Raw genomic sequence first — 23077 nt, forward strand, 5'->3', positions numbered from 1 at the left:
TTTATGTTTGGTGGTGCAGGTTGGCCAGTTTATTGCCGTTTGTGGAGCCTGGGCTGTCTACAGAGGCCGCGTTTTATATGAAGACACGAAAGGGGAGAGAGGGGGAATGACATGCAGCAAAGGGCCACAGGACGGAGTCGAACCCGCGACCGCTGCGTCGAGGAGTAAACCTCTATATATGTACGCCTGCTCTACCAACTGAGCTAACCTGGCCACAGACCACGTTTTTTTGTGTGTTCAGGGGACAGGCATTAGTTAAGGCATAAATCGGCCTTAACTAATATGGTGTGCTGGCTTTTTTGTGACAGTGGGTGGGGTCTTGCAGAGTCCTTGAGTCCTTCAGAATATTGCTGATTAGCCCAAGAGGGTTTTCTTTCAGTTGGCAGGGACAGTTGGCAGTTGACAGCAACACTGGTTTTCACAGGCTATGTCCCCCCCCCCCTTTTTGTGTGTGGGGTGTCTCAAGTAGCGTCAGCTATAGCTCTGTACACTTGTTCACTTGTTGCTGTGTCTCCGCACCTCCTTCTGTCTACATGCCCCCTAGGGCTGGATTTTAATTTGCCTGCAAACATGTCTGCCCCCCTTAATTGCCTCTTGACTGCTCTCCAGAACACGTTAAATGTTTGAATGGGAAAAGGAGGTCTGTGTGCCTGTGTGTGAATGCAAGCTTTTGTCCCTGAACTTGAAAGCATGTTCTTAAGCTCCTACGTGTACTGTATATTTGGGTGTGCATGTATGGGACAGGCATTCATTCTTCGTTAGTCCACTTGGCCAACTCTCTGTCTATTCCCTCGTTGCTCATTGAGTGCAATTACAGCAATTTCACTGTGAATACCTCGTCACAACAGCCTATTAGAACCATTAACTTTGCAATCTTCACTCTTTGATGGCTTGGCCCACGTGATTACACTATTCAATCTGTAGATGGCAGACAAAGGGATGGGATTGTGAGATATCTAAACCAATGGGACTGTGTCCCATTGGTTTAGCTGTACTCTGTGCCCTGTATATCATGTAAGTTATTTTGTTTAAAATTGCCCATTATCCTCCCCTATGTTAGACATTCCTTACATGTCCACTAACAGACAGGTCTAATATCTGAATAATTCAGTGGTAACTCGACGTATTTTTCACATGGCGATAATTTTGATAATTTATTCCTGTTGATAGGCCAACTTTCTCCTTAAAAACATTCTACCGCGTGTATAGTCACGTGACTTCGCCTGGACCAGTCAGCCGCATGGAAATCATAATGGAGGATAACGCAAACACTAAGTCCGAGTCAACTGAGCAACTTCTGCCCAAAATAAACTAAGTGTCCGTCGTCTGGAAACATTTTGGCTTCAGAAAAGATGATTTAGAACGGCGTGATTAATTATCGTTCATTTATCGTTATCGAGGTAAAATGTGCAATTAATCGTGATTTTGATTTTAGGTCATATCGTGCAGCCCTACTGAGTAATATGGTTTTGTCAGATGTGGTGGGCAAAATAAGACACAAACATAACATTTCTGCTATGGTGGCAGAGAGAGCTTAACACACTACAGCTTAAGAAAACCCAAGCAGATAGACTGAACCCCTTAACTAATTTACAAAAACATGTCAAATTTTGCTACATATAATGTGACAGTTCTACATGTAATAACTGTAGTTTCTTTGTCGTGTTGGAGGTGAGGCTCAGCACCAGGGAAACTCGGCTGTCTCTTAGCCCCCAGTAACGTTAATCGGTGCGTCCCCTTGCAGCAGCGGGGAAGCCAGGGAGGCTGGGTGACTGTCCGAAAGAAACGCAGCCCATCAGGTGTCTGATCCATGGAACGAGACGATAAAACTGGTTTGTAATTAACGTCAATTTATTGATTAAAATTCACTTGTCACTCGTGCTTATTAACGTACACCGGAAAATAAACAGTAGGGCGCAGATTCTAGATATTCTAGTTCTAATAGTAAGGAAGTGAAAATCGCTTTAATGCATGCATAGGAAAAACCAACTGCGCCAATTGGCACAAGCCTACCTGACAATTACTTTACTTACTGTTACTGACAATTTATTGATCATTAGAAAATGAATTTCAAAATAGAAAACCTTACACTTCATAACGTTTTGTATTCATAACATGTGGGCCGGGTCCGGATTGACTTGACGTTCGGTCCGGATGCGGACCTTGTTCCAGACTTAAGGAAGCCCTGTCTTAGATTGTCTTTTAGTACAACCGAACGCTGAACAAGACTTCTTTAGGCGACCAAAATGTTACCATTCATTTTTATGAGCTGAAAACGCACTGAAGACACACTTTTGCTCTCTCTCCTTCACATGAGCATGCTCTCTCTCTCTTTGTCTCTCCCCTTACCCTGGCTGTAAGTTTATAGTAGTACAGTATGAAATGTGTTCTACTAATCACAGCCACTCATGTGTAATTTGAGCCTAACGTTGCCACAGATGTAATTTGGCATTTACCCTTTATTTAAGAAGCATCCTAAGATTTTAACAGCAGTAATCATTCTCTGCTGCTTATCATACAGTGCTGTTATATCAAAGGACAGGCTTCTCTGCAAACGTATGCCTTAGCTTACCAGTAATTGCTAAGTTACCTTATGGAAGTGGCTTTGAATGGACGTTTACGGCTCTGGTAAAATTAAAGTGTGATATTTATAGTTTGTCAAGCCTTGATAACAGAGGGAATATGGTGTTCATGCAGCAGTGTGTGTGTTAAGGAAGTTTAGGTTGCTTGCAATGATGGTGACTGCATGCAGTTTGTAGAGGCAGTTTAGATTTCTATCGAGTTTGAATAAATGGACTCCGCAGGGTGGAGTTGGGGTTTGGTTTGCAGGTTCACTGGGTCAGAGAGTTCGCTTATTATGAATAGTACAATATGTAAAGGACTGTGGCTTGCATGGATTGACATGTTACTGGATATCTTAAAACCTACAGCAGACGTGACACAATGGCTTGTCTTAATTCCTAAAGTGTTTGAGCTAGTCCAATTCGGTAGTGGACAATACAGCTCTCTAATAAAGATATTTTTGTTGAAGTAATAAACATTGGTGACCTTTTTGCAGGAGTCTGATGTGATGCATGTAATAACTACCAAGATGCTGCCAGTTTTTTAGTCCTTCTCCTAACTCAGGCGCTCACAGTTGGTCATTATAATGGCTCTTGTAATGCTTCGTCCACTCAGTTTCCTCTCTTACTTCCGGGGTCGTCAGCACCAGACCGGGACAAAGCAGCTCTTTCTTTGTCCGTTTTTGAAGTTGTCCCTTCAGCGGGAGGATGCTAATCTCACTGACCATCAGCAGCTTCTGTTATGGTCAGGGAAAGACAGAGAGAAAAGACAGGGAGAGATAGCAAAGGAGGGGTGGGGGGGGTGGGGGTTGGCATGGAGGGTGATGACTGGGCCATTTGGCATCCATTGAACAGAGGAGTATTGTGTGCCAGTGGGCCACTGTGGAACAGACTGCTTCTTTACAGGATGGAAATGGTGTTAAAGATCCAAAATCTTGTGGGGGGGAGATTTGCCAGGGATACATTCACCAAACCAACCACCTGATAACAAAACACCCGTTACCAATGGACTGCAAATTCAGATCTGCAGGCAAAGGATATTTAAACAAATATGCATTATTTAAAGGGTCAGTTCCAAATTCCTTGCATGTGGATCATTTTCTTCTTGGGATATTTTTGTGCACTGTAATTTTGATTCTTTGAGCTAATATAACTATTAAGCTGCTATTGGGCTCCATGTAAAAAATGCTAATGTAAACCATCAGCTGTTGGTCTAACACAAAACTACAGAGGAAATGTTGGTCTCGTGTAAAGTGTCATTATTAGTCTGTGACACAGTATCATGCTGTGAGCTATCTTGCTATAGCAACACTAGTCACAAGGTCAGCACAAGTTACATATTCAAGAACTTCCTTGTGAAAGATAACAGTTTAGCCAGTATACTTATAATCGTGCATTCTTTTAAGCCTTGACCAAAGAAATAATGGACGCAGTTGACACACCAGTCATAATTTTGTTTTAAAGTGCTCATATTATGCTAATTTTCATGTTCATAATATATCAGAATAGGTTTACATGGTTTAATTTTCAGAAAACACTATATTTTTGTTGTAGTGCACGTTGCTGCAGCTCCTCTTTTCACCCTGTGTGTTGAGCTCTCTGTTTTAACTACAGAGTGAGACATCTCACTTCTGTTCCATCTTTGTTGGGAGTTGCACATGCTCAGTACCTAGGTAAGGACTACTAGCCAGTCAGAAGCAGAGTATGAGGGCGTGCCACGCTAGCAGCTAGGCGAGCATTATAACGTGTGTTACAAAGTGACCCACGTTTGTCTCTGAAGTAAAGGCTGGACTACAATAGAGCTGTTTGGAGCAGTTTGTGAACAGTGTTTTCTGTTGGAGATGGTAAGTCCCTTTGGGGGGGGGGGACTTTGGGCTTTTTCACTTTGTAAACCTATAACATGCACAAAAAAGATATATAACACAATAAAGGAAAGGGAAAAAGCATAATATGAGCACTGTGTTCACCAATGTTTTGGAAGAAGGACATAACGAGAGGAGCAGGTGAACTAGCTTTAAAAGTGAGCGAGAAATTTGTTGTAGAATAAGCACAGAGGGACCTAGCTTGGAAAGAGACTGACGCCAAGGAGGCTGGACAGATGTGGTTAAGTCAGGGCAAAAACATCAAGGAGGCCCAACTACAAGGGCTGGTCGTCAGAGCCTTCCAGTGTCCCACAGGGGAGTTGCTCTAAGGGAGAGTGAGGAGAGGCACAAGTTGTTTACTTGTTCTGTTACTGTAATGGCAGTAAAGGGACCACTAACAAGTGACCACTTAACTCCTGTTTACATTTAATGCATTTGTTTGTTTTTGGTTTTTGCACTGTAATGAAAGTAATAACACTTTGTTTACATTTCTGAATGTGACTGTGAACTAAAATAAAACTTTAAATTGTGCTTTCCTAAATGTTCTGCCTGTGCCCCTAAAATCTACTAGCCTCGTGAGACCGTCCTGATCTCGCGAGCTCCAGTTTTCCACTCGCAGATCAGTCTGGCATCTTGAGGCAGAGAAAATTTGGAGCCGTTAGCCAAACGACCGGGCCAATCAGCGTTGGTTTTGAGGTGGGTTAGGTGGTGATAGACCGATGGTTTATCCAATCAGCTAACCAGAATTATCAGCCAGCGGTAGCCCTAATTCTGTTAGCCGCTCGCTAATGCTTTTTTTCTCTTGGATCCTTCTTTTGGAATATGGTCCGGGAACCTGAAATGGTGACTTTTATTCCTAAATTCTCGTTACACAAATGGCAAATATCCTTTACCGACATGTTGCTTGCTTGCTGAGCTTACGAGCTATGCTTTGCCTGCAGCAGCAGGGGCGGGCTTGTGGTTGTATTTTCATACGCTTCGTGGATCTGATTGGTTGATTTGGCCCGTCTATCACCAACATAGGTGATAGACAGATGGTTCATCCAATCAAATAACCAGTATTCCGCCCCTTCCCAAAAGTTCTCCAACGGAAAGTTCCCAGATGGATATGCCGAGCAAATGCGAAGCAATCCATCTGGCGGAGTCAGGTTAAAAATCTACAGTGCTCCTAGTTAAAAACAAAACAAAAAAAGAAGTTAGTTTGGATCCCTGGCTTAAACACAAGATTCCTGGCAGCAGCTTGTACTGCAAACATAACTTCATTAAACATAAATGTTTCCCAACAGGAACAACTATATATATGCTACTACTTAATAGCTACTGAAATATATATCATGTATGGCCATTCAGCTACGGAGATATGATTTTTGGTGAAAACACTCACATTTTAGTTTTCATTCAGGATCTTATTTAGAAAACTCTAGATGCATCTCAAGGCTTCAACAGGATTCAAGGGGAAAGTTGGCAAACACAAAAGCTCTCAAGAAATGAATGGGACAGAAATGCCAGCTTTTTCATATGCAAGCGTGTGAATGTAAATCTATGTGTGTATTGTGCACACCTGGGTATATTTGACCAGAGCGTGCGGTAAAGGTCAGTTTGCTCCGTCCTGTCAGTCTCATCAGTGGTATCCGTATGCACTGTGAAAATGGTAAGGCCTTGTTCTGAAACAGTTGGAGGCATTGTGCTGCATTTCCCCCCCACTTTTGCGCATTTGGCATTACACATTGATACACATATATTCTTGATGCCTAACATTTGTTTTTATGTAAGTGAAGCATGGAACATGCTTTAGTAGATCTGTTTAAAGTTTCTCAGCACTGGCATTATCCCATTCTCACTGAAGATAGCAGCCAGGTACTCCTCCACTGACTTCCTAAGAGTTATCTGGGCTTTCTCAGCCAAATGAGGAGGTTATCTCCAACAATGTTGTCTAAAATGAATTCAAGAAGCATCAGTGTGTTACAGAGATGGCTACTCTCTATTTGCACTTGGAGATCTGGGAAATGTGTTTGTGAAGTGACTTGAATGTATACCTGCTAGAGCTGGGCGATATATCAATATTATATCTATCGTGATATGAGACTAGATATCGTCTTAGATTTGGGAAATCGTAATAACGTAATATGGCATAAGTGTTGTCTTTTCCTGGTTTTAAGGCTGCATTACAGTAAAGTGATGTCATTTTCTGAACTTACCAGACTGTTGTAACTGTTCTATTATTTGCTTTTATCCACTTAGTCATTATATCCACATTACTGATTATTATTTCTCAAAAATCTCATTGTGTGAAAGCACCAGTAGTCAACACTACAGTATTGTTGCGGTATCGATATTGAGGTATTTAGTGAAAAATATAGTGATATTTGATTTTTCTCCATATCGCCCAGCCCTAATACCTGCAAATAGTCTTAATCAATGTTCTCTATCCTGTGTGTGAGCTGATATCAGTACCAGTCAGAAAGAGCTGTTTATTTAGCATCTGCAAAATGTTATGTCCAAAAGTATTTTTAGTAATTTAAGGTCAATATAAAACAGTGACACAGCAGCAAAGATCAACCAGGTTTTGGTGAGCAAAATGACTCACTATGTTTTAATCAGAAACAAAACCAAACGAAAAGGTTGGTTTAAAACGAGCTGGATAGGTGTTAACATAGCATGTAGTTGGATTGTGTGTAATAGTAGTTCCTCCTAATATTGTTGTGATCTTCACTTCCACAGAATTTAACCTTCTAACCTTGTTACTTAACCTAATTAAGCATTTAAAGGATGGAAATTGATGACGATTAACCTCAACGCCATCACACAATTCTCTTCTTTGCTCACTTTTACATTAAACCTTAGTCATACGTTGTCTGAACTTCTTTGTGTCTTAGAGAGTTTGATGGTTGATATCAGGCTTAGGAAACTGCCTCCTCATGTCTCCTATTTCACTGACAAAGCAGCAGTGAGACGAGAGGCAGGCTGTGGTGGAAAGTGATACCTCTCCTCCCGAGTGGAGGAGGAAGTGCTGGCTTGTTGTCATTGTGTGTGTGTGGAATGTGAAGTAGAGTGAAGATGGGAGTGCTTCAGAGTGAGTGATGATGTAGGTGGATAGGCCAGGCCTCCAGGAAGTTGGGCTTTGTAGCCAATTTGACATAGCGGCCAAACAGTGGAATTACAACTTAGTCATATAAAGCCATGGGGCCCAAAAAGACTTTTCCCCATAGACTTAGATGGCGAAAGAGACTTATGTAAATCAGTGGAGGGATGTCATGAGACCCGGTACTTCAGTACCAAGTCGGTACAAAAATTCTGAAAACTGATAATAAAGACAAACAAAACAAAACAAGATTCAGAACAGATGAAAAGGGAGGGGTGCGTGGGGCTACGGATAAGCAATGGTGAAGAGATGGGTCTTGAGGCGAGACTGGATGATGGTGAGGGACTCAGAAGTGCGGATCTCTTGGGGGAGGGAGTTCCAGAGCCTGGGAGCTGCCCTGGAGAAGGCTCTGTCCCCAAAACTGCGGAGATTGGACTTGTGGATGGAGAGGTGGATCTGAGGGCCCGTGAGGGTTGGTACGGGGAGAGGAGGTCAGTAAGGTATGAGGGGGCCAGATGGTGGAGGGCTTTGTAGGTGAGGACCAGGATTTTGTAGGTGATCCCGTGGGAGATAGGAAGCCAGTGGAGTTGTTTTAGGACTGGAGTGATGTGGTGCCAGGATTTGGAGCGGGTGATGAGTCGGGTGGCTGAGTTCTGGACCAGTTGGAGTCGGTTGATGTTGGTAGAGCTGATGCCGAGAAGACGTGAGTTGCAGTAGTCCAGTCGGGAGGAGATGAAGGCGTGAATGAGGCTTTCAGCAGCGGGGGGTGTGAGAGAGGGTCTGATTTTGGCAATGTTGCGGAGGTGAAAGAAGGAGGTTTTAATGACATGACGGATGTGGGGCTCAAGGGAGAGGGTGGAGTCAAAGATCACACAAAGGTTGCAGGCCTAGGGAGATGGGGAGACAATGGTGCCGTCGATGGTGAGAGTGGGGTTATTGATTTTGCTGAGTGTGGATTTGGAGCCTGTGAGGAGGAATTCTGTTTTATCGCTGTTGAGTTTGAGGAAGAGGTAGGGGGAATTAATGGAGAGGTGTGCGTTGGATTCTCTTCGTGTGTGTGTGTGTGTGTGTGTGTGTGTGTGTGTGTGTGTGTGTGTGTGTGTGTGTGTGTGTGTGTGTGTGTGTGTGTGTGTGTGTGTGTGTGTGTGTGTGTGTGTGTGTGTGTGTGTGTGTGTGTGTGTGTACTGTATGTTTTAATCCGGCTGATGACAGGTCCCGCTTAGCCACTTAGAAAAGCTGTCGTAGACAAAAAGGATAATTATTGGCTGGACAAAATGTCTTTCAGCTCAGGCAACGCACCAACCGCAGGTGTAAGTGGCATGGGAGGGAACATGAAGCTGTAAGGAGCTGCAGGCAATGACCAGTGAGTAGGAAGTCTGAAACTTTAATTCCAGCAGAATCACACATGATGGTGACACTTTTAAACGCTGTGGTGCAAAGTCCCTTGATGGCCCTCTGCCGTGCATAGTTAGACCGATGATATTTAAATTAGGTGAGTCATATTTAGAATTTGGTGCACCCACTGTGATACTCAATTGCAGCATTGTTCTTTATGCCTCCTCCCTTCTTCATGCCTACTCTGTTCTTCCTAGTAACCAGTGCTCATGCAAAATGATTAGGGGCACCGGGAAATCAGGTTACACACACACGGAGGAATGTGTTAATTGGTGGAGCCAACTTATAGATAAAGGAGGAGGCCCTCTGATACAATAATTCAGCAGAGTGAACATTTATTTTCCTGCCATTCCTGTCCCCTTTCCCCATTCCCTGCCTCCTGTGAATTAAACACCACACACTTTCCCAGCAGCAGAAAGCAGTTGAGCTTTACTGTACAACAACCTCAGCTGATCTCTCTGTCAACACCTCTGTTTGTCCTCGCCCGTTGTTGGCTTTGTTCTCGTTCTCAGGAGTGCAGAATGACCACCAGCAAGTGATTCAGTGCAGCACACGAAAAAAAGGCTTATGATGAAACATGCAGCAATGTTTTGTTTATGTCTGTGATATCAATAAAAGTTCTTCTTGGTCCACAGTGGTAGTAAATATGAGTAAACAAACTCACTCCTTCAAGTGCCCAGCTCTGCTCGTAGATTTATTTAAATAATTTTGGTTTCATCATAGCCTGGATGCCAGCCGAACTTAGCCCTGCCCACAACATTTGAGGTTAGGAAGTTTGGACTTGATCCGTTGTGGAGCAGTTCTATGCTCGAACCAGAGCTGTTTGGACCAATCAAATTGTCAGGGCGAGCTTTATACGATGATGGACAGATGATCAACAGTAACGTAATCAACCAAGTCACCAAAGAGAGCTTGATTTGAATTTGTTTACAACAAAGACGGCTGCCGCTGGAGAATTGAGATGTGTAGATTCCGCCATCGCGTCCGTTATAGAAGATATCGACAGCGCGTTCATTTTAAAAGAGGGACCGAGAACCGCGATTTGTCGATCGGAAAGATGTTTTTGCTGTCCTTCCTATGGGATTCGGCCAAAGTTTAATTTATCAGCTGGCTCCGATGGTTGCTAAAAATATGGGGTGCTCTGATTGGTTGTAGGTCTATCCAGTTGAGTGCAGAGGCATTTTCTTTCCTGGTTCGGTTGAAACACGCCCCCTAATCACAGCCCAACGGAGCAGTATCAGACTCGTATTCTGACTAGAATCTGAGTATGACGACATTAGGCTAGTTTCATCATGCAGTGATGGGCGCTTACCAAATACAAATTCAAGAATGAAATGCCCCACACACTAAAGGCTGGGGTATGCTTGAAATAAACAGTCGGTATGAAGTGTTGTTTGTCTGAAGGCAAATGGGCCAATAGGTGGTCTGAATGGTCATAGAGAGGGGACTTCTCTCTTTTAAATAACTCATGGTGTTACTCTTGTTTGTAAAAAACAAACTATAAAAGAAGAAGAAAAAAGAGCTTTATAGGGAAGCTCAAACATACTTTCTCACGTTCGCTCACCTGGCCTGATGTGCAGGCTTGTTGCATTGTCAATTTGGGAAGTTACAAAAACTGTCCAATGTGGGAAAGGTGTGGGAGTGAGGGGGCCGGCCACTGTTTAATGATCCAACAAGCATACTGACCCCTTAAGCTATTTTGGTTTTCTTTGACTTTGATTTAGCCGACTTGCTAGTCAGTGGACAGTTTGTCGGGCCGTGATGAATGATTGGCTGCCCTCTTGAGTCATTCAGTGTGGTGGGGAAATGAAGAGGGTGATTGAGGACCGAAGAGCCATCATTTGCGCTTCAAAAGAGTGAATCAAAGCAGGATTGGCGATTCCCTAGTATGTTTTTTTCAACCCACTTGAGCACGCCTGAAGAAAACAACAACAGACACAGCTTACCCGGCTGGTAGCATACAGCTAAAGTCACAGGGTAACGTTGGCTTACCGGTTTTTAAATTGAACGTCCTTGAATCGTGAATTTGGAGAATCATGACACCCCTATGGTCTTCGTGTTTGTCTCACTCCCTACCTGTAATCTTTAGTTAGTGTGCCACATTTTCAAGTACCACCCTTGTGCAGCTTCTAGCTGAAGTAAGTGCCAGAGAAATAGCCATATCATATAGAACTGCAATGATAGACGATTAATTCATTGGTCGGTCAACAAGAAATTCATTAGCATCTACTTTGATAATCAAAATCCTCTTAGAAGTAATTTTTAAAAGCAAATACTCCAACCGTTCTCGGACTCCACCCTCTCCAATGTGAGGATGTGCTGCCTTTTTACTGTTTTACATCACAGTAAACTAAATATCTTTGGGTTTTGGTTGTTTAGACAAAAGACATTTGATGACATCACCTTGAACTCTATAAACATGGTGAAGTTTTTAACATGTTATAGACCAAACAATTAACAAAGAAAATGTAATTAGTTTCAACCCTAATATAATAACAAGTGTATGTGTATAACATGCAATATACGTGTCTGTGCATGCCATATTCATCCACTCAGTGGATCAGCACCATGGAATAAATCGCATGTCTTCGCATTTGAATATCCACTGCAGAATTTCCCTTTTTATCCCACAGCAGGCACTGCAAATTACAATTGTGGCGAGCATCTAGAGTTACTGCTTATCTAATCAAGAACCAGGAGGGCAGGAATCTGTGGCTAGACAGGGACACAGAGTCACAGACCAAAGTCTTAACCACAGAGCCCCACTCCTCGCCTCGTCAATCCCTTTAATTGGAGGGAGAGAACCTGGGACTCATTATGTTTCACTGCTAGACACATTCAAGATCCTTTCTAAACTAAGAAAAGTCAACCTGAACTTTCAGGCTAGAAATTGAGCAACACAAGCATCACAACAGAATTAGCTTAAGCTTGTATAGCAGTTGGCATCTCTTCATACAGGAATTGGGTGTGAGTACAATGCATGTCTAATCACAGCGACAATCATAGAGTGTAATGGCTGCTGTGAGGGTCTCTATCAGGGTGAGCGATCAGAGTGAAGAGGATTTAGTAAGACGGAGGGATTGACACCCCCCATACACTGGCCCCCATGTACCCCATGCACACACATACAGTATCAGGTTGCAGGACGACCTGTGTGTTCTGGTAATTTGGGAGGTGCTGATCGCTGACACTCCATTATGGCTGCTGTCACTGTGCCAGCTAGGGGACGGATATGATGATACACAGTACACAGTCACATCAATTTGTGAGTATTAAGTATAAACAAATAAAATAAAAACAAACAAACAAAAAGGAAACCGGGACTGTAAGGAAAGGTTATGATAGCCACAAAAATAGAAATAGAATGTACACATTTCAAGTAGCTGATTTATCTACTGATGATTCCAAGCTTTAAGCCAGTGTCCTTAGGTTTTGTAGAATGTCCACTTTTGCCATCTTTTGGCATACAAATCTTTCCCTCAAACCTAGCACAGATGCCAACCTTTATTATTTTTTTCATGTTTGCGTATAGGAGTCGTGTTAAGTTACTGCTGATGAAGACCCAACATTTCCTGATTTTGCAGCTTCATAATAAAAGCTTTTAAATCAGGGGTCTTCAATGTTTAAGTGAAGGACCCCTTACCTGAAAGAGAGACAGAGCAGGGACCCCCTACTATATACATGTATAAAATTAAGTTTCATATTAAACTGGGCCTACAGTAACGTGTAAGGCGGCCTAAAGCCTTTATACATACCTTTTTTGCATATAATACTAAGCTATTAAAATAGCCTAATTGCTGTCATGATTTTATAAATCATGTTTGAATCCTTAGCTTGAACTGTATCTGTGGATGGCTACCTTAGTCACTACAGTACTTTACTTATAGGCCAGTAAGCCTATCATATTGCTAATAATATGTTAGATTCATGTTAAGACTTTTTAATTTTTGAAAAAACTTTGAAAAATGAATAATAATTTTGAAGGACCCCCTAGCCAGTTGCTGGCAGCTCTGGTGCCAGTCTGGTGCTATGCAGACCATAGCAGCCTGGCTAACGGTTGTATTGTTTCACCCACAGGAGCAGCTTTAGTGCAGCATCTGCTACCAGAAAAGCTGCCCACACATTACCCCACCACATGTCTCCATCTGCTCCATCAGACTTTCTCCGTCTGGTTGGACATATAATGCAGTCAACATTAACAGAGTTACTGCCGCCTCATTACAGACATGTTTGTTTCATGTTATTTCTGTTAGTCTATTGCTAAATATGATTTAAGTTTCATGTTGTACAACTTAAATGAGAAAACATTATTCTGTCCCATGTGAAATTACTACATTAAAATAAAACTCACTCAAATAAGAAAAATAGCTAAATATTAAGCATACAAATCAAATCACGCATAGACTGCCGCTTTGGTATATGGCAAAATCTCAAATTTATATTGTCTCACATTTTAGGTTATCATATTCTTCAACCAGCCATAGTCTACCAAGTGCAAATGTGCCCTCATTTTAAGAGATATAGTTAGAAAGGCACAGCTGCGGGCAGTAGCTTCATATTGAGTAATAGGGGGGGGGAATCGATCCAGCATAGTATCGCGATATTTTCCATGGCAATACTGTATCGATACACAGATGCCAAGTATCAATCTATTATTATATATGTGTCGGTCAGTTTGTCTGCTTGACAATCCCATTTTGTAGCAATAAAATTGAAGTGAAATTAACAGAAATTTATCTTTTTAGAAAAAACAGATGTTGACAATTTCATTTTGGGGGACACAATTTGAAAAAATTTGAAGTTGGAAAAAAGGTAATAAATTGCGATATATCGCAATAATATCCTAAAGCCCTCTAACGTAAGCTTGGCTCAAGCCTGAAGTAAATTGTTGATGCTGTGACATGCAAGCGGTGCGCAAGTTCACGAGGGGGAGGGGCTGGAGGCCGCTGGTCAGTGTGGTATAAATTGACATTGTTGATTGGAGAAAAAAAAGAAAAGGTAATTCGGTGCCTTTTTGTATGGGAAACACTGAGAGTACACTGTCTTCAACTGCAGACTGTTACATGTCCCGGTGGTGGGATCATTTTGAGTGAAATACAACAAATAAATGGGTAACCTTGACTTTCAAAAGCCATTCTTTTTCTGATTAAAATATCATTAAACATCAGTTTACAGTTTGTGTCTCCTCCGGACAGTGTACATGCTACACTGTATCTTTGTCCACACTGAAAAATATTTCTCAGCCATTGGTAGGAGTAGGCTACTTCAGAGCACAAGCAGCACTGGGCCTGCTTTGCACTTTGTGGAGAAGACTAATGTCTAGCTTATGTTTTTTTCAACAAAACTGTTTTTGCAACTGTTTTTATTTATTTTTTTATAACTACTACTCCCTTTATTCACAACCACAGACATCATGTAATGCCCTTTGATAACTGCTTTTGAAAAGGCCTTGAATGTCCTTGGGCACTGAGTGGGGGAGTGAAGGAGTGTGATTAAGGATGAGGCAGCATTGAGGATGCTCACTGGTTTGGAATTATCCTGCTAGAGTTAACAGTGTGAATGGGAGAGCCGTCCCCGGCTGATTTACACCTGTGTTTGTGTCCTGGGTAGGAGTAAGGAGGCAGAGGGCATGACTGTGCCCTGTGTGTGGTTGCTTGTAGGAAGAAGTGGCTCCAGTGGGAGGCATGCGGGCCCCTACAGAGACAAAAGTGGCTGTTATTGTGTGGCTAAAGACACTTTTCATACTATTTTGGATGAGGTTGTGTGATTTATTTTCTTTGTAAGGAAAGACACTTTTCACAGTAAAAACCACAAATGATTACATGGATATTTACATTGTTTCCTCTTCTCTACACTGGTCACAACAGTGATGCATTTTACTTATTTCTTATAAATGTTTTTTCTTAAATGCACAAATAAAACAACCATGCAGGGTGTAGTAAAACAATGATCTGATTAAGCTGCAAGGTTCTAAAACTTGCTTTTCTTAATCAGTTATCTGGAATAAAGTGTCTCACTGCAGGGCGTCTATTTATCATTCTGGAATCTTTGGTAAAAAGTAATAATAATGCCACAACACCACCTGAATGGCATATAGTAAGTGTTTGTTTTCTATCATAACCAGCTTAGCACCATGATATAAGTGATGTTTTTTTGTGCCAAACAGCAGGAGGGATGGCTTGCATCTTATTTCCAAGTCAAAAAACATTATTCCCTCTCACTCCCAGGTCTTACTCTTATCGTATCTTAATTTTCTTTAAACGTCCCATGACATGCAGCTTTTTGGATGCTTTTATATAGACCTTAGTGGTCCCCTAATACTGTATCTGAAGTCTCTTTTATATAGACCATAGTGGTCCCCTAATACTGTATCTGAAGTCTCTTTTATATAGGCCTTAGTGGTCCCCTAATACTGTATCTGAAGTCTCTTTTATATAGACCTTAGTGGTCCCCTAATACTGTATCTGAAGTCTCTTTTATATAGACCTTAGTGGTCCCCTAATACTGTATCTGAAGTCTCTTTTATATAGACCTTAGTGGTCCCCTAATACTGTATCTGAAGTCTCTTTTATATAGACCTTAGTGGTCCCCTAATACTGTATCTGAAGTCTCTTTTCCAAAATTAGCCACTAGAGCCAGTCCCACAATGAGTTTTCCTTAAGATGTGCCATTTCTGTGTCTGTAGCTGTAAATGCTATTGAGGAGGAGAGAGGGGGGGGCAAGGTGGAGGATGGGGGTATGGCCTTGACCAACTGCCACTTTGCTTGTTTGAAAGCCATGATGTCTCTCTCTCATGGGTGGGCCAAATTCTCTGAGCGGGCAAAGCAGAGAAAGGGGAGGTAACCTTGCTCCTTATGACCTCATAAGGAGAAGATTCCAGATCGGCCCATCTGAGCTTTCATTTTCTCAAAGGCAGAGCAGGATACCCAGGGCTCGGTTTACACCTATCACCATTTCTAGCCATAGGCAGGCTGGGGGAACTCATATTAATGTTAAAAAAAACCTCATAAAGTGAAATTTTGATGCCACCTTTTAAAAATAAAAATGTTTACCTACACTTGTGAAGGGATTTTCTTTCAACAAGCTTTTTGCAAGATCATGAAAATGACACCTGAATTTACTGTAGCTACTGAACAGTCCCTCCAGGATTATGCGGCCTTTTTTTGAGATTGTTGCAGTCCAAAATGCCTGATTTCGCGGGAGCTTTTGTAAAAAATTGCAATAAAAGTTGCTATGTATTTTGTATGTTTGTTGCTATGAAGTTGCGGGAGACAGTGAAAGTTGCAAAAAAATTGTGATTTGTTTTGTATAGTTCTAAAAAGGAAACATGTTTTGGGGAGAATAAAACTATCCTGGGCTGAGTTTTCCTAGTAACCTTACCAAAAAGGCTCAGGATGCTGCAAATGTTGGTATAATATGAAAATGGCTGGTGGATTTAAGACAAAAAAATAATAATTTATTGAATTTGAAAATATCTCAGTGGCTTGGGTTAGGGTTACATTGTTAGTTAATTTCCTAACCTGGCCTGGGACTCACATTCATACAGTTTGATAAAGTACTGACTTATCATTGCACTTACAATAACAAGCGTAGCAGTCCTCAATTTAGGTCATCGTGCCGTCTCATCTCCTGCATCGTGTGTGTGTGTGTGTGTGTGTGTGTGTGTGTGTGTGTGTGTGTGTGTGTGTGTGTGTGTGTGTGTGTGTGTGTGTGTGTGTGTGTGTGTGTGTGTGTGTGTGTGTGTGTGTGTGTGTGTGTGTGTGTGTGTGTGTGTGTGTGTGTGTGTGTGTGTGTGTGTGTGTGTGTGTGTGTGTGTGGGAACGGAGCAATAGCCCTAACCACTGCAGAGAGCCGACCGCAGGGACTTTTAAATCGTTAAAGTCTAAATCGTTGCGCGTCTTGCAAAACAGTTTACCCCCGCTTTCGTAAAGAACATCTGGATACTGTTTGTCACGGTCCTTTGCGGTTATTTTTGTAGGTAAATGTGAGACGTTGGCAGCACACATGTCTGCTGCGCATGCTGCTGCATCTTCTGAACAAAACAAGGAAGTGAGTTTGCTGACGTATGACGACGCTTTGCAAGAGACCGCGATGATTGGTCAAAGTTGCAGAAATGTTGCGGTGATTGGTCAAAATTGCGAGTCGCACCAAAGTCGAGGTGATTGGTTGAATTTGCGTGAATTGGCGCGATCGCGAAATCCTGGAAGGACTGACTGAAGCAGCCCAGAAAGGAAGATAATCCCTTTACACTTGTATTCTAGCCTGAATAGTTCAGGATATTTTTTGCATTATAGGACAGCAGGGCTATTAACTGAAAATGCAGCATTTGCAAAAGGCTACCACTTTAAGGATTAACAAAATAAAAGCACTATTTTTAGATTTGCTCTTTCATAGTTAGATGGTAGTTTAGTAATTTAGTAGCTGATGCAGATGCATGTCTACCTGCTCATTGGGCTGCGGATTGACACACATTGGCTTTTGCTGGGACTGAACCCTGGGATTTTACGCTGTTCCTGAATTAATTTAAGTCTCAGAATGTCTCACCGAGTAGATGAGGGACTGTGTTATTAGCTCATGTCTCAAACTATCACTTGATAGTAATAACGTGATTATCTTTCCATCTCCTAAACTTGGTAGAATATATAGCCCAGACTAGACCACTGCTGGAGACACAGGATAACTCAGGGCTGGTCTGCATATCGAACCCTTGAACTCTCTTGGAAAAAGCCACAATTTAATCCCTTTTCTTAAGTGTATCATATCCTGTAGAGCCTCACCAATACTAGGTTTTTAAAGTCGATACTTGAGAGTTCAAAAATATAACTGATGTATTTGGCAACATCAACAACAATTTTTTTTTTGCCAGGTTAAGGTGAAATCTAGAAATCCTAATGTTGATTTGTCAGGTGCTAGTGGATGGATTACCATGACATTTGGTACAACATTTGTGTTTCCCCTTAGGATGATTTTTGGTGATGTTTTCCCAATACTTTGTCTTGTTGATAAGATCTCTTGATTTTTATTTCTAATTGTTACTGTACTGGGTCAGATATTTAGCAATTGAAAAATAAACTTTTCAGTACTGTCTTGTGGACACACTATGCAATGGCAACACTGTTACCACAAGCATATCTTTGGCATTTCTGTACTGCAATCCCTTGTTAGTTTTAGGCCAACATGGAACAATTGCTACAGCAAGCTAATATTAGCTGATATGATACTCTGTAGGGGTGAGAATCACCAGAAGCCACGATACGATATTATTGTGATTTTAAACATGTTGCCATGTCAACATCTGTTTTATCTGAAAAGATACATTTCTCTGTTTGTTTAACTCTCTTCAATTGTGTTGCTGCAAAACTCAACTGCACCATCTATTGGACTGAAAAAAGCAATTGATTGTATTATTATAACATTTATTATTATTATTATTATTATTATTATTATTATTATAGGCCTGCAGCCTCGGCTTGGAAGTTGGCCTGACGTGACCAGTTTTGTGTCTTAAGTCTACAGTTTTAACACAAATTGTTGTTGATAGTATGCAGGATTATTTTTTTATCAGCAGTGATGAGTGAATGCTAAAATATAGTTTATTTCTGTCCCAAAGTGGGCCAAATGGCATTAGTGTGGCTGGGTACGCAGCTTACAGAGGGACAAATGACATAATGTGATTTCTACACTTATCTTTTCCTCTTTCACTCTTTTTCTTCCATCTTTACCAACATGACATTTTGTTATCTTTCATTCTTGGTCTGCTCTTGCTTCTTCTTATCATGTGCTTTCATTATCATTGCGTTCTGTTAAGCTCTGTTAACATGTGCTGTAAACGCACGCTGCATGGGAGTGTAAACGTTTAGGAGAAGTGTGCCGACCCGAGTTTATTCTGTTGGCATCTGTGTCTGTTGCATCACTGCTTTCTTATCTGTTTTATCCCAACTGTCCATCTGTCAGTCTGTCAAACCAGCTGTCTCTTTCTGTTTCGATGTGCTTCTCTCCCAGCCCCCTGCCCCCTGCCCCCTGCCCGAGCGCTCCAGGTAGAGTAATTCAATCTAGAAATATCTGGCGAGGATGTAGCTTACCCAGCAACACTCGGCATTTCGAGGGACTTCCAGATTAGTGAGGTTTATGGCTACCTGCTGCTCTCTCTGTGTGCCTCTCCTTGCAGGTGCATTGCTATTTGCAGCTCAAACCACTCATCTGAAAATCCGTCATCATCTAATTAATGTCAGTGGAAGGTGGAGTTACAGAGTACATACTGTTTGTATAGAGGATTAATGCACTGGCCTCTCCCTCCCTACAAATAAATACAATTTCATGCAGGCACCTTGGGTCCTACAGGGCTTAAGTAAAGCAGTAAAGCACTCCCATCAATGATATTTTTTGATTAAGCAAAGTGTGTTTTGCTCCTCTGTTCCCTGCACCATCCCCAGGCCATCTATCCTCTGTCCTTCTGTTCTGTTGTTCATCAGATAATTAATTTTGCCAATTCATGTCCACGATTACTTGTATTGGTCATTAACAATTCCGTGTGTGTGTGTGTGGTGTGTGTGTGGTGTGTGTGTGGTGTGTGTGTGGTGTGTGTGTGTGTGTGTGGTGTGTGTGTGTGTGTGTGGAATGTGTGAGTGGTGACGAATAGTGACTGTAGTCTCCTCTCACTGTTAATGGGTCAGAAAGAGACAAAGAGCTGCTGTGTGTGCATGGGAACCAGAGAGGGCAGAGATGGAATCAGGACAAAGAGGAGGAAGAGGTGTTAAGTCAAGGCAGTAGTCGTGACTACAATGTAGGTCTGCAACTAATGAGTATTTATTTTTCATTATGCATTATAATTGCATATTTCGTATTATAATATTATTTTCATAAGTAATCTTTTATTTTTATTTTTATAACATCAGTTTTTCAGAGCCCAAGGCAACACCTTCAAATTAGTATGCGTTTTGACATAACCTGTGTTATTATTAAGGGTGTAACAGTCTATGTCGACAACGTTTTATTTCCGGGATTGTTCAGGTGCCGCTGGATGTCCCTCATTTTGGCCGGATGTCCGTCACCTTCCTCTTTCTTTGTATTGGCATTCTAAACTCCGGTAGATTTCTGAGGACTATGGTTAACTGCTCCTCAGATCTCTGCAGGGTAAATCCAGACAGCTAGCTAGACCATCTGTCCAATCTGAGTTTTCTGTTGCACGACGTACACATGTTCCACCGAAACAAGTTCCTTCCCGAGGCTATTTTGCAGCGGCAATGTTGCTCCGTCCGGAGCTTAGTGCCGCCCAGGTCGATTGTGATTGGTTTAAAGAAATGCCAATAAACCCGAGCACGTTTTTCTCCCATCCCAGGAATGCTGTGGAAGGTTTGGCAATGCGAGAATAGAGGTGTAACGATACATTGATCTGGATCAATGTTAACGATGCAAAGTGAAAATATCGATACACGTCGTCTGTGAGGTGCCCCTTTTATTTCAGATTCCCACGTCATATTAAGTCTTTTCATTAAAAAGAATAGTTTGTTTTTAATTTAAATGCCATGAAGAGCTCAGGTATAAAACTGACAAATCGTATTTTAATTACCTTTTTTGAGTTTATATAAATCTAACCGTGTTAAAAAGGCCTATGATATCGTCTCATGTCGATCACAGGCCTAGGCAAGTATCGTATCGGTGTCCAAAGAATCAATATAATATCGTATCGGGATAAAACTTGTGATTTACACCCCTAGTTATTAGTATCCACAGCATATGTGATATCTTTATTGTATCTAATCTGGGAGTTGGACATAATGTATAATGTACAGTGTTTATTAAATAGTTTTTATTCTTTTTGACTAGGAAAAGCAAAGGCTCTTAACATTATGGCTCTGTTCTATTCAAGTGTCCCAGTAAGCCAGGACAGTGCGACAATGAGCCAGCATGCTGCAAAATAGTTTTATTTCTCAGACTGTATTGTGATATGATTCTATAATAGATCTTTTTTGTGTCTGTGTGCAGCCACAACTACAAAACAGGCTAATAGAAAACAAGAAAAACTACAAAACAAACCACACAGGCTGCTGTGTGTGTATATGGCAGCCTGATTAACAGCCTGCAGGCCCCCTCCTTGGTTTTGTTAATAATAGGGCCCTGGCAGGCTGTGGATGAAATTCCTGGTGCCCATCTTTAGTGGCACCCCGAGGCACATCTGAGGTCATGATGAGGATGGAAGCACACACACACACACACACACACACACACACACAGTTGCGCACACAAATACACACACACACAAGCAACCATGTAGACTTACACTGTCTGCTACTTTCCATAATAGTTTTTTTTTTCCACAATGTGTAGCCTGGAGATATTTAGTGATCTGATTGCTCCATCTAGTGGTCATTTGTTGTCAAAACATTTTGAAAGCCTACTGCACTCTAGGTGTGGTAGTAACATGATATCTGATTTGAGTGCTATTCCATAAAACAAATAAGATTAGTAATGAATTATAAATGTAATTCATTTTGTTAACAGTAATTTTCTGTTTACCAGAGTTCCCACCATATATTGCCATTTGCCATTTGCCAAGGACATGGTCATAGGTGTATACCAGAGGGAAGGTCAGGTCAGTTCTGTGCAACATGTTTGATCAGTTCATTGTAGTATCAGGTTCAGGTTGGTTTCAAGACCCAGTGCAGTAAAAAAAAACATTGTCTAGTCAGATTAAAGCAACACTTCTAGAGCCTATAATGGTTCATATTTTACATTTATAACCTTACATAGATACCTGGGAAGGAAAAATTCTTTCAGATCCTATACGTTCCCTTCAATGTTCTGGAAAACTTTTGTTTCACCCAGGTTCGCATTGGTTGACACTCTTTCTGTTTACAGTTGAGTTTCAGTAGTGGGAAGTCAACAAAAAAAGAAGAAGGGTGGAGCACCGTGAGACTTTAGGCAGGAAAAGAAACTTGAGTTTCAGGTCTGTTTAGTTGAGCCAAATACACCTGGTGGGCGGGTGACTTCCTGAATGGGAGGATTTAGTTTGTTTACTCTGTAATAGTGTAATGGCAGTGCCCGCTGCTTCGTGTGAAGCTGTGTTTCTGTTGCAGGAAGAAAGTGTCCTGGTAAGTCCCTGCACAGCCTTTTGTACCTTTTTCACGGTTGTCTTCATGACCTGCGTTAGTATATCTTCTCATTTGTTAGATCAGATCTGTTGTTTGTTGCTTTCATTTTTGGTAATAGACTACATTTGTAGTTATGCAATCAGGGGATTGCACCGTTGGAAAGCTTTAAAAGTAGTCCACCAGGCATTCATTGTAGTATTCCGCAATAAACATCTGTTACGGCAGATACTCATAGTCTGTCGAGTTTGATTTTCTCGGAGTGCCCTGACTCATCGAGCCCCGAGTTCCATAAACATCTTTCCATTTCTATTGTAAATTAGGTGGGTCTCTATTAAATGCATTTTTTTTAAGCACAATAAAATGCTCCAGCAAGTTGTGTGTTGAGGCGTCTGAATGGGGAGAATGACTTCATGCCTCTGGAAAGACAGGTTGACCTAAACACAGAAGCCTCATTTTGACCTGGTATAAAAATCCGATTTTAGTGATCAAATCACAAGTGGACCGCTCAGTCCAGGTGAAAACGCTCTCAGAACGCATTGAGATTTGATCACTCAAACCACATTCTGAGTTGGTCTAAGGATGAGAGTCTGAGTGGTCTTGGTCACACCCCACAGTCCACATTCTTATAGCAGAGCTTTCATTTCCTGTACATTTTTCACAATAAAAGTCTCTGGTTATTTTGTTATTTTAATGCTTTTATTATGAAGCTGGAAAGATCAGGAAATGTTGGGTCTTCATCAGCAGTAACTTAACACGACTCCTATAAGCGAAACATAAAAATAAACGCAGATGAAACGCAGATATAGAAGATATATACAAACTAAATTTCAAACCACAGAGCTCCAAATGCACAGAGCTGAACACAGAGACCTTTTAAAAAAACGTCTTTCTCTCCTGCACAGCCCTGGCGACCGCCTCATGTCGGCACACAGACGGAGCTTTTTCATTAATGTTTCTAATTCATGATTTATGTGAGAGGAACAACTGACATTATACACACACACACACACACACACACACACACACACACACACACACACACACAAAAACCTATATGCAAATGCAAATAATGTACGTATTTACTTG

The 23077-nt window shown here is 41.5% G+C and overlaps 1 protein-coding gene across 2 annotated transcripts in view; it reads left to right on the forward strand.

The window, feature by feature from the left end:
* Window positions 1-23077, forward strand: part of mpp7a (MAGUK p55 scaffold protein 7a) — a 161235-nt gene that overhangs the window by 7582 nt on the left and 130576 nt on the right. The window contains exon 1 of one of the 2 annotated variants that reach the window (XM_028569897.1): window positions 1767-1832. The exons of the other annotated variant lie outside the window; for it this stretch is intronic. The gene's annotated coding sequence lies outside the window, so the exon portion shown is untranslated. Of the gene's footprint in view, window positions 1-1766; window positions 1833-23077 lie in introns of those variants that run through there. 2 annotated transcript variants of the gene reach the window in all.

Source organism: Perca flavescens, chromosome 22 (genome assembly GCF_004354835.1).
Source record: "Perca flavescens isolate YP-PL-M2 chromosome 22, PFLA_1.0, whole genome shotgun sequence".
Lineage (NCBI taxonomy): Eukaryota > Metazoa > Chordata > Actinopteri > Perciformes > Percidae > Perca > Perca flavescens.